The following is a 12179-nucleotide window of genomic DNA, read 5'->3' on the forward strand; positions in this document are numbered from 1 at the left end:
TCTACTTCAGGTAGGTGGCTACTACCATTCCCAATACAACTGGCTCTCACCTTGGGAAACCTGGGTAACAACCCCTAAATCTTGCAGTACCAAGAATGTGATAATTGGTACTAATTTCCTCAGACAAATTGGAATCTTCCTCATGGGACCTGGGGAAGTACCTGCCTGCATTCCACCTTTCTGGACTCATACCTACAAGTGCAAAATCTCCAATATATCTTGTTACCTTGTAGAACTTGAACACCTCCTCTGGTTCTGGGATTAGGGTTTCTAGTACTCTCAGCCCCAGTACCATCATACTCTCCCACGAGGCCCTAGGGATGTTCCCATCCATATCACACAGTCCTAGACACACAGCAATTGATACCACAAGCCCCAGCATCATTCAGTATTGCCCAGTGGGCTAAGAGGATGTCCCTCTGCACCAAGAATGAGGCTCTGCTTATCAAAAAGCCTAGCGTGATTGACACCCTACTGTTGGGATTGAAGATACACACCCTAGGAAGCCCTCATCTACTTCAAGGTTGTGCTTCTACCTCCATGCAATGTTGCAGACCAGAGAAATGTGACATTGATTAAAACTAAAGAAATCATTGAGATTACACTTCTGGGCTAACCTAGAACCAATGCCAAAGCAACAAGCCTGCGATACCCTGCATCTCATCACAAAATACCTTCTTTTCCAACAAAACATACTGCACAAAGAAGGGACTTAGACCAGATGCACAGATGCCAATGTAAGGACACAGAAACCATGAAAGAAGGTAGTCTGGAACCTCCAGAAGAACACAATAGTTCTCCAGAAATAGATCTTGAGCTGAGGGAAATCTATGAAATGTCCAAAATAGAATTCAGAATAATGACCACAGGGAGACTCAATGTCATGCAGGAGAAGACAGACAGATGATGGGAGGAAATGAGGCAGACAGTAAGTAACATGGATGAGGAATTTGCTAAGAGGACAGAAGTCATTAAAAAGAACTAAATAGAAATGTTGGAACTGAAATCTTTACAATGAAATAAAAATATAATTGAGAGCTTCAACAGACTAGGTCAAACAGAGGATAGAATTTCTGATCTAGAGGATAAGACTTTTGAAATAATGAAACAATAAAAAAGAATTACAAAGAATGAACAAATACTACACAACATTTGGAATTCTATTAAGCAACCAAATATTTATATTATAAGGAGTCTTGAAGGAGAAGAGAAAAAAGTGACTGAGAACCTACTAAATGAAGTAGTATCTGAAAATTTCCCAAGTCTTTAAAGAGATATTGACACCAGTTGCCCTTCTTCCAGGCCAGCTCTCTGCTGTGGCCCAGGAGTGCAGTGGAGGATGGCCCAAGTGCTCGGGTCCTGCACCCCATGGGAGACCAAGATAAGCACCTGGCTCCTGCCATTGGATCAGCGCGGTGCACCGGCCGCAGCACGCCGGCAGCGCCGGCCATTGGAGGGTGAACCAATGGCAAAAGGAAGACCTTTCTCTCTGTCCCTGTCTACTCTGCCTGTCAAAAAAAAAAAAAAAAAAAAAAAAAAAAAAAAAAAAAAAAAGAGAGAGAGAGAGAGAGAGAGAGATATTGACATATAGGTACCAGAAGCTCAAAGTGCCCCAAGTCGACTCAACCAAAAAAGACTGTCTACAAAGTGTACTGTAGTCAAATTATCAGAAGTTAAGGACAAATTGAGAATCCTAAAGACAGTAAGATAAAAACACCAAGTTATATATGGAGGAAAAACGATTAAACTAACAACAGATTTCTCAGTAGCAACTGTACAGGCCAGAAGAGAATGGGATGATAAATTTAAGTTCTGAAAAGACAAAGAAAATTCCAACTGCAAATATTTTATCTAGCAAAGTTATCCGTTAGAAGTGAAGGAGCCGGCGCCGCGGCTCACTAGGCTAATCCTCCACCTTGCGGTGCTGGCACACCGGGTTCTAGTCCCGGTTGGGGCGCTGGATTCTGTCCCGGTTGCCCCTCTTCCAGGCCAGCTCTCTGCTGTGGCCAGGGAGTGCAGTGGAGGATGGCCCAAGTGCTTGGGCCCTGCACCCCATGGGAGACCAGGATAAGTACCTGGCTCCTGCCATTGGATCAGTGCGGTGTGCTGGCTGCGGTGGCCATTGGAGGGTGAACCAACGGCAAAAGAAGACCTTTCTCTCTGTCTCTCTCTCTCACTGTCCACTCTGCCTGTCAAAAAAAAAAAAAAAAAAAAAAACTGAAATTGAGGGAAGGCTTCCCAGCTCATTGTATGAGGTGAGCATGATCCTGATACCAAAGCCAGATAAGGATAAAAACAAAAAGAAAACTGTAAACCAAGCTCTCTGATAAACATAGTTGTAAAAATCCTCAATAAAATACTACAAAGAATCCAACAGTACATAAGTTTATATTCCATGGTCAAGTGAGATTTATCTCAGGGATGCAGGAATGCTATAATATGTCAACCAATAAAGATAATAAATCATATCACCAGAATGAAGGATAGCAATCAAATGATCACCTGAATAGGTGCTGAAAAAGTGTTTAATAACATTTCAACATCCTTTTGGGGAAAAAAAGTCCAGCAAACTAGCTATAGAAAGAATATACATTAGGAGGAAATAATTAAAATTAAAGAAAAGTGAGGCCAAAAAATTACAAAACATAAGTGAATGAAGGGCTTTTTTTTCTTTGAAGATTTATTTGAAAGGCAGAGTTACAGACAGGCAGAGGCAGAGAGGTAGAGAGAGAGAAAGAGGTCTTCCATCTGCTGGTTCATTCCCCAAATGGCCACAATAGCTGGAGCTGGGCCAATCCGAAGCCGGGAAACTGGAGCTTCTTCCAGGTCTCCCACCCAGGTTTAGGGGCCCACGGACTTGGGCCATCTTATACTGCCCTCCCAGGCCATAGCAGAGAGCTAGATCAGAAGTGGAGCAGCTAGGACTTGAACTGGCACCCTTAAGGGATGCTGGTGCCAAAGGCAGTATCTTTACCTGCTATGCAACAGTATTTTGAAAAAATAAACAAAATTGATACACTATTTACTTAACTAAGTAAAAAAAAAAGAGGGAGAAGGCCCAAATCAATAAAATCAGAGATGAAAAAGGAAATGTAGTAATAGACACCACAGTAATAAAAAGAATAATCAGAAATTACTACAAAGAGCTGTATGCCAACAAATTGGGAAACCTAGATGAAATGGATAGATTCCTGGATGCATACAATCTACCAAAATTGAGTCATGAAGACAGAAAACCTAAACAGACCAATAACCAAGACAGAAATTGAATCAGTAAAAGATCCAACAAAGAAAAGCCCAGGACAGGGCAGCTTCACCATGGAATTCTACCACACATTTAATGAAGAACTAACTCCAATTCTTCTCAAGCTATTCAAAACAACTGAAAGGGAATCCTGCATCACCTTAATTCCTAAACCAGAAAAAGATACACTAGAGAAGGAGAACTATAGACCAATATCCCTGATGAACACAGATGTAAAAATCCTCAGCAAAACATTAGCTAACTGAATCAAACAACACATCAGAAAGATCATTCACCCAGACCAAGCGGGATTTATCCCCAATATGCAGGGTTTGTTCAACATTCTCAAATCAATAAATGTGATGCATCACTTAAACTGAAGAACAAAAACCATATGATTATCATCTCAAATAGATGCAGAGAAAGCATTTGATATAATACAATATCCTTTCATGACGACAACCTTTCAAGCAAATTGGGTATAGAAGGAACATTCTTCAACACAATCAAGGCACTTTATGACAAACCCACGGCCAACATCCTATTGAATGGGGAAAAGCTGGAAGCATTTCCGCTAAGATCTAGAAACAAGACAAGAAAGGATGCCCACTGTCACCATTTCTATTCAGTATAGTCCTGGAAGTTTTAGCCAGAGCCATTAGGCAAGTAAATCAATCCAACTCTCTCCACTTTTACCTGCTCATATATGGATGCATGCAAATTTATATCTGTTCCTCTCTATGTATATATGTATGTATGAATGAATGGTGACTACATGAGAATTCTTATTAAAGTTCTATAATGAAAAAGAAAAAAGAATATGCATCAACTTAACAGAGGCTATATTTGACTGTTACATGAAAGTACTAAAGAAAGTACATGAAAGTACTAAAAAAAAACATCAGGAAAATGCTTTAAGATGTCAATATAGGCTATTCATTTTATAAGACTTTAAGAACGGGGCTGGCGCTATGGCATAGCTGGTAAAGCTGCTGCCTGCAGTGTCAGCATCCCACATAATCACCGGTTATAGTCCTGGCTGCTTCATTTCTAAAGCCAGCTTACTGCTATGGCCTGGGAAAGCAGCAGAAGATGGCCCAAGTCCTGGGGCCCCGGAAACTGCGTGGGAGACCCAGAAGAAGCCCCTGGCTCCTCGCTTTGGATCAGCACAGCTCCAGCTGTTGTGGTCATTGGGGGGAATGAAGCAGCAGATGGAAGACCTCTCTCTCTCTGCCTCTGCCTCTCTAACTCTGCCTTTCAAATAAATATTAAAAAAGAAAACATTGTCAAAGATGCATATTGTTCATTTAGATTTCCTTAAAATCATGGAAATATGAAACTATTACGGTTCTTGTTATCATGAAGCCAAAACAAGTCTACAGATGAAGTGCAAAATCAATTATGAAAGCAATGGAACTCAAATGCACATTAACATGCAGGCCAAAGATAATGTTACTGAAACTGTCACCCCCTGTGCTAGAACAGAAACCACTGGAGCACAGGTCCTTGTCACCTTGTACACAGAGATGCTGCAATTTCCTACAACCTTTTTATAACTTTTTTCTAAAAAAGATTTTATATATTTGAGAGGTAGGTTTACAGACAGTGAGAGGGAAAGAGAGAAAGGTCTTCCTTCCATTGGTTCACTCCCCAAATGACCGCAACGGCTGGAGCTGTTCTGATCTGAAGCCAAGAGCTTCTTCTGGGTCTCCCATGTGGGTGCAGTGGCCCAAGGCCTTTGGCCATCTTCTACTGCTTTCCCAGGTCATAGCAGAGAGCTGGATTGGAAGAGGAGCAGCCGGGACTAGAACCAGCACCCACATGCGATGCGGCCACTGCAGGCATGGATTAACCTACTGCGCCACAGTACCAGCCCCAACTTTTTATATCTGAATGATCATGAAACCTTCACCTGTACTGGCCGTCATCATAGCACTGAGTCTTCACATGGTGTGAAGATGTGGTTTGTGGTTTTCCTACCTCAGTTCTTTCTAGTAGTTCATGATCATGTACACTAATATAGAATATAATTGTGTGTGTGTGTTTTCTCTCTGGATAAGTTTCAAATAAATCATCTGTAAAAGATTTATTTATTTGAAAGGCAGAGAGTTACAGAGAGAGAGAGTTACAGAGAGAGAGAGTTACAGAGAGAGAGAGAGAGAGAGAGAGAGAGAGAGAGAGAGAGAGAGGCAGGGAGACAGGGAGAGAGAGAAAGAGAGAATATCTTCCATCTGCTGGTTCATTCCCCAAATGGGAGCCTGGAGCTTCTTCCAGGTCTCCCACACAAGTGTAGGGTCCCAAGGACTTGGGTTTTCTTTTACTGCTTTCCCAGGCCATAGCAGAGAGCTGGTTCAGCAATGGAGCATTCAGGACTGAAATCAGTGCCCATAGAGGATGCTGGCACTGCAGGTGGCGGCTTTACCTGCTACACCACAGCACCAGCCCCCTAAATAAATGTTTTAAAAGAAAGAAAGAAAGGTATCAAAACCATACTCCCAAAACAATATATATGGGGCTGGCACTACGGCGCAGTGGATTAAAGCCCTGGCCTGAAGCGCAGGCATCCCATATGGGCACTGGTTCTAGTCCTGGCTGCTCCTCTCCAATCCAGCTTTCTGCTATGGCCTGGGAAAGCAGCAGAAGATGGCCCAAGTCCTTGGGTCCCTGCACCCATGTGGGAGGCCTGGAAAAAACTCCTGGCTTCCTATCAGCACAGCTCCAGTTGTTGCAGCCATCTAGGGAGTGAAGCAGGGATGGAAGACTTCTCTCTCTATTTCTACTTCTCTTTGTAACTCTTTCAAGTAAATAAAATCATAAAAAAAAAAAAAAAGAAAGCAAACAGGGGCTGGCATGTGGCATAGAGTAAGCTGCCACCTGCAGTGCCAGTATCTCTTATGGGTGCTGGTTCCAGTCCCGGCTGCTCCACTTTCGATCCAGCTCCCTGCTATGGCCTCGGAAAACAGTAGAAGATGGCCTAAATGCTTGGGCCCCTCTCACCCGTGTGAGAGACCCAGAAGAAGCTCCTGGCCCCTGGCTCCGGATGGGTTCGGCCCAGGCCATTGTGGCTATTTGGAGAGTGAACCAGAAGATGCAAGACATCTCTCTCTGCCTCTGCCACTCTAACTCCGCTTTCAAATAAATAGACCTTAAAAAAAGAAGTACTTGTACGGCAACAGAAACAATCTATAATATGAAGAAACAACCCAGAACGGGGGAAATATTTGCAAATTATTCATCTGACAGGATTAATATCCAGAATATATAAGGAACTCAAAAAAAAAAAAACAAACTCAACCACAGTAACAAAAAGTAAATAATCTGGTTAAGAAATGGGTAACAGGTCTTAATAGATATTTCTCAAATGAGGAAATACAAATAATCAACAATTATTGGAAAATAGGCTCAAATCTACTGACCATCCATGAAAAGCAAATGAAAATTACAATGAGATATCATCTCTAGTTAGAATGACCATTATGAAAAAGAAAATTACTAATGGTATTAAGTATGTGGAGAAAACGAAGAGCATTACACACTGTTATTAAGTATGTGAATTAGTGTGGCCATCATGGAGAACAATATGGAGGTTCCTAAAAAGAGAAACTGCACGTAGATCTAACATATGACCCGGGTATCACACTTCTGTGTATGTATCCAAAGGAAATTAAATAAGTTTATCATAGAGATGCCTGCACTCCTGTGTTCATTGAAGCACTAATCACAATAGCCAGTGTGGAAAATCAACCCAGAAGCCCACTGATGGATGAGTGGTAATGAAGATATGCTGTGTATACACACACACACACACACACACACACACACACACAATGGAATGTTACTGAGCCATAGAGGTTTGAAATTCTAACATTTTCAGCAAAATGGCTGGAGCTGGAGATCATTATGTTTATTGAAATAAGCCAGGCACTTAAAGACAAGTCCCACCTATTCTCTTTAATTTGTGGTAGTTTCATAAGCTGACCTGAATTTAGCACAGTGACTATAAGAGATGACAAGGATAGGTTGTGAAACAATAGAAAGATTTTGGATAATGAGTACCTAAGCACAGATAAGTCAGTCCTAAATTCCACAGTATGCTGAGGCAACTATGTTTCACAACAATGTAGCATATGTTCCATGAAGAACTAGCAGAGAGGTGCTCATAGGCTCCAAATATAAAGCAATGGAAATGCTAATAACTAATTTGATCACATGTATGTATGTTTTGAAGTATTACACTGTACCTCATAACAGTGTATAAGCATTGTACTATTACATGTTAGTCAAGAAGAAAAAGAAAAGTCACGAACAAGCTATTCAAAACCAAAAGCTATACTACAGGGGCCAGTGTTGTGCTGCAACAGTTTAAACTGCCTCCTGTGATGCTGGCAGCCCATATGGGTGCCCGTTTGAGCCCTGGCTGCTCCACTTCTGATCCAACTCCCCGCTACAGCGCCTTGGGAGCAGTGGAAGATGGCCTAAGTGTTTGGGCTCTTACCACTCATGTGGGAGACTTGACTGGAGTTCCAGACATATGGCGTTGGCCTGGCCCAGCCCTGATGGTTGTGGCCATTTAGGGACTGACCAACAGGTGGGCAATTCCCCTCTGTGTGACTCTAATTCTGCCTTCCAAATAAATAAAAAAAAATTATACTACAGACTGAATAGACTTTTTTTTTAAAAAAAAACATTTATTTATTTGAAAGAGTTACAGAGAGAGGTAGAGACAGAGAGAGAGGTCTTCCATCTGCTGGTTCACTCCTCAGATGGCCGCAATGGCCAGAGCTGCACCAATCCGAAGCCAGGAGTCAGGAGCTTTTTCCAGGTCTCCCATGTGGGTGCAGGGGTCCAAGGACTTGGGCCACCTTCCACTGCCCTCCCAGGCCATAGCAGAGAGCTGGATCGGAAGAGGAGCAGCTGGACTAAAACTGGCATCCATATGGGATGCTGGCACTTCAGGCCAGGGCTTTAACCCACTGTGCCACAGCGTCACTCCCTGAATAGACTTTTTAGAAAAAGATTTATTGATTTGGAAGGCAGAGTTACAGAGAGGCAGAGGCAGAGAGATGTCTTCCATCTGCTATCACTCCTCAAATGGCTGCAACGGCCAGAGCTGTGGTGATCTCAAGCTGGGATCCAGGAGCTTCTTCCTGGTCTCCTACATGGGTGCAGGACCCAAGGACTTGGTCCATCTTCTACTGCTTTCCCAGGTCATAGCAGAGAGCTGGATCAGAAGTGGAGGAGCCAAGACTCAAACCAGCGCCCATATGGGATGCCGGCACTGAGGGTGGCGGCTTTACCTGCTACGCCACAGCACTCCCCCCCACCCCTGAATAGACTTAAGGCACTTAGAGAACATTCATCCAATAGCTGTAGAGTTGACATTCTTAGTACACAAAACATTCTCTGAAATAGACCTTATGTTTGGCCATGAAACAAGTCTCAACCAATTCTAAAAGAATCAAAGTCATATCATATATCTTCCACGACCACAATGGAATAAAGCTAAAATCAAATACAAAAAGAATTTTAGAAACAGTAAAAATACTGGGGCCAGCACTGTGGTGTAGTAGGCTAAGCCACCGCCTGCAGTGCCGGCATCCCATATGGGCAGCGGTTTGTATCCCATTTGCACCACTTCTGATCCAGCACCCAGCTATGGCTTGGGAAAATAGTGGCAGATGACCCCTGCACCCAAATGGGGGACCTGGAAGAAGCTCCAGGCTCTTGGCTTCAGATTGGCCCAGCTCCGGCTGTTATAGCCATTTGGGGAGTGAACCAGTGGATGGAAGACCTCTCTGTGCCTCTCTCTCTGTAACTTTGCCTCTCAAATAATTTTTTTTAAAAAAATGCATAAAAAAGTAGTAAAAATACATAGAAATTAAACATACTATAGCATTACCATTAGGTCAATGAAGACATCAAAAAATAAATTTAAAAATGTCTTGAAGCAAATGAAAATGAAAACAGCATACCAAAATCTGTCGAATACAGCAAAAGCAGTACTTAAAATTAAAAGTTGATAGCAATACGTGTCTACATAAAACAAATCACTTAAAATAACCTAGCCATGCAACTTAAGAAACTAGGAAAAAAAAAAAAAGAAACCAAATTCACAATCATTAGAGGGAAATAAACCATAAAGATTAAAGCAGAAATAAATGAAATAGAGTAAAAACAAATAAACCAACAAAATATAAATAAAGTTGCTTTTTTTCCCCAAAGATACACAAAAGTAGCGAATCTTTTCTAAGACAGTAAAAGAGAAAAGACCCAATAAAATCAACAGATTATAAAGGAAACAATATAACTAATAGCACAGAAATGGAAAGGATCTCTAGGGGTTACTATTAACAACTATATGCCAACAAGTTGGCAAACCTTGAGGAAATACATAAATTGACGGATACGTCTAACCTATGGAATTTGAATTTGGACCATGAAGATGTAGAAAAGCTGAGTAGGCCAATAATGAGCTACTAGATGGACAGTAACAATAGACCTTTCCACCAATGAAAAGCCCAGGACTGAATAGCTTCACTGTTGAACTTTACAAATCTAAAGAAAAACTACTACCAATTTGTCAGAGTATTCAAAACAATTCAGAATCCTTTCAAACTCATTCCATGCCAACAATAAGATCAAAATCCAACCATATAACAACAACAAAAGAAAACTGCAGACCAACCTCCCTGATGGACATACATACAAAAACTTTCAAAAAAAATACTAGCAAATGGATTCTAACATAAAGAGATTATGTACCATGATAAAGTGGGATTTATTCCAGGGATGCAAAGCTGTTTCAACATTCACAAATTAATAAAGTATAACAGCTCATCAACAGAGTGAACAACAAAACTGTATGACCATGTCAATGTATGCAGAAAAGACATTCATCAAAACTCAACATCCTTCATGACAAGAACTTTAAACAAACTAGGTAAGGAAGAAATAGATCTGTGCACAATAAGAGGTATGACAAACTCATAGCCCATGTCATGCCAAAGGAGGAAAAAGCTGAAAGTGTTTCCTCCAAGATCTCGAACAAAAGAATATCTGCTTTCACCACTCCTGTTTAACATAGCATTGGACATCTGACCCAAAGCAGTTAGACATTAGAAAGAAAGAATAGGGGCTGGCACTATGGCATGGGGTGTGCTGGCACCCATATGGGCACCAGTGTCAGTCCTGACCACTCTGCTTCTGATCCAGCTCTCTGCTATGGCCTGGAAAAGCAGAAGATGCCCCAAGTGCTTGGGCCCCTGTATCTGCATGGGAGATCTGGAAGAAGCTCCTGGCTTCGAATCAGCCCGGCTCTGGCTGTCATGGCCATTTAAGGAAGTGAACCAGCAGGAGGATTGCTCCCTCTGCCTCTCTGTAACTCTGCCTTTAAAATAAACAAATAATTCTAAACAATAAAAAAACAGAAAGAATATCCAAATTGGGAAAGAAGGAGTTAAATTATTTTTGTTTGCAGATGACATGTTGAAAACTCTATCAAGGACACTGAAAGACAGTTGGAATGGATAAATTCAGTAAAGTTATAAGATGCAAAAATCAACATTCAAAAATTAGCATTTTATGCAACAACATTTAACCAGCTGGAAAGAAAATCAAGAAAGCATAACAATTACAATAGCTACAAAATAAAAATACCTGCTAATCATGTCAAGGAAAGGAAAGACATCTACTGTGAGAATTAGGAAATGCAGATGCACATTACAGAGAACACACACACACCCAGAGAGACACCCATGCTCATGGACTGAAGAACATTTTCAAAGATTCCTTACTACCCAAAGCAATCTACAGATTCAATGCAATCACCATCAAAATGCCAATGACATTCTTTACAGAATTTGAAATAGAATCACAAAATTCATGTAGAACCATACAAGACTCAGAATAGCCAATACAACCTTTTGTGGGAAAACTACTGGAACATCACAATACTGGATTTCAACACATTCTACAAAACTGTAGTAATCATAACAGAAACTGACATACCAACCATCATGGACAGTGGTGGGACAGAATGGAAAAATCAGAAATAAACCCACTCATGTACATGCAGGCAACCGATTTGACAAAGGCACAAAGAATATACATTTAGAGAAAAGACAGTCCCTTTGATAAGGAATGGTGGAGGGGTCGGCATTGTGGCATAGCAGATAAAGCCACCCCCTGTGACACTGATATCCCAGGTGGACACTGGTTCGATTCCTGGCTGCTCCATTTCTGATCCAGCTCACTGGGAAAAACAGCAGAATATGGTCCAAGTGTTTGAGACTTTGCCATTCACATAGGAGATCTGGATGAAGCTTCTGCCTCCTGGATTTGGCCTGGCTCAACTCTAGCCATTGTGGCCATCTGGGGAGGGAACCGGTGGATGGAAGATCTCTATTTCTCTAACTCTGAATTTGAAATAAATCTTTAAAAATATATGATACTGGAAAAATTGACAATCTCTGTTAGAAAAATGAAACTAGACCCTCTCCCCATACCTCTTACCCTATACAAAAGTCAGCCTCAAATATGTTAAAGATGTAAATGTAAGACATAAAAACATGAAACTATTAGCCGGCGCCGTGGCTCAATAGGCTAATCCTCCACCTTGCGGCGCCGGCACACCGGGTTCTAGTCCCGGTTGGGGCGCCGGATTCTGTCCCGGTTGCCCCTCTTCCAGGCCAGCTCTCTGCTATGGCCAGGGAGTGCAGTGGAGGATGGCCCAGGTGCTTGGGCCCTGCACCCCATGGGAGACCAGGAAAAGCACCTGGATCCTGGCTCCTGCCATCGGATCAGCGCAGTGCGCCGGCTGCAGCGGCGGCCATTGGAGGGTGAACCAACGGCAAAGGAAGACCTTTCTCTCTCTGTCTGTCTCTCTCACTGTCCACTCTGCCTGTCAAAAATAAAAAATAAAAAAAAAATTTAAAAA

The sequence above is a fragment of the Oryctolagus cuniculus genome, chromosome 12 (genome assembly GCF_964237555.1).
Source record: "Oryctolagus cuniculus chromosome 12, mOryCun1.1, whole genome shotgun sequence".
NCBI lineage: Eukaryota > Metazoa > Chordata > Mammalia > Lagomorpha > Leporidae > Oryctolagus > Oryctolagus cuniculus.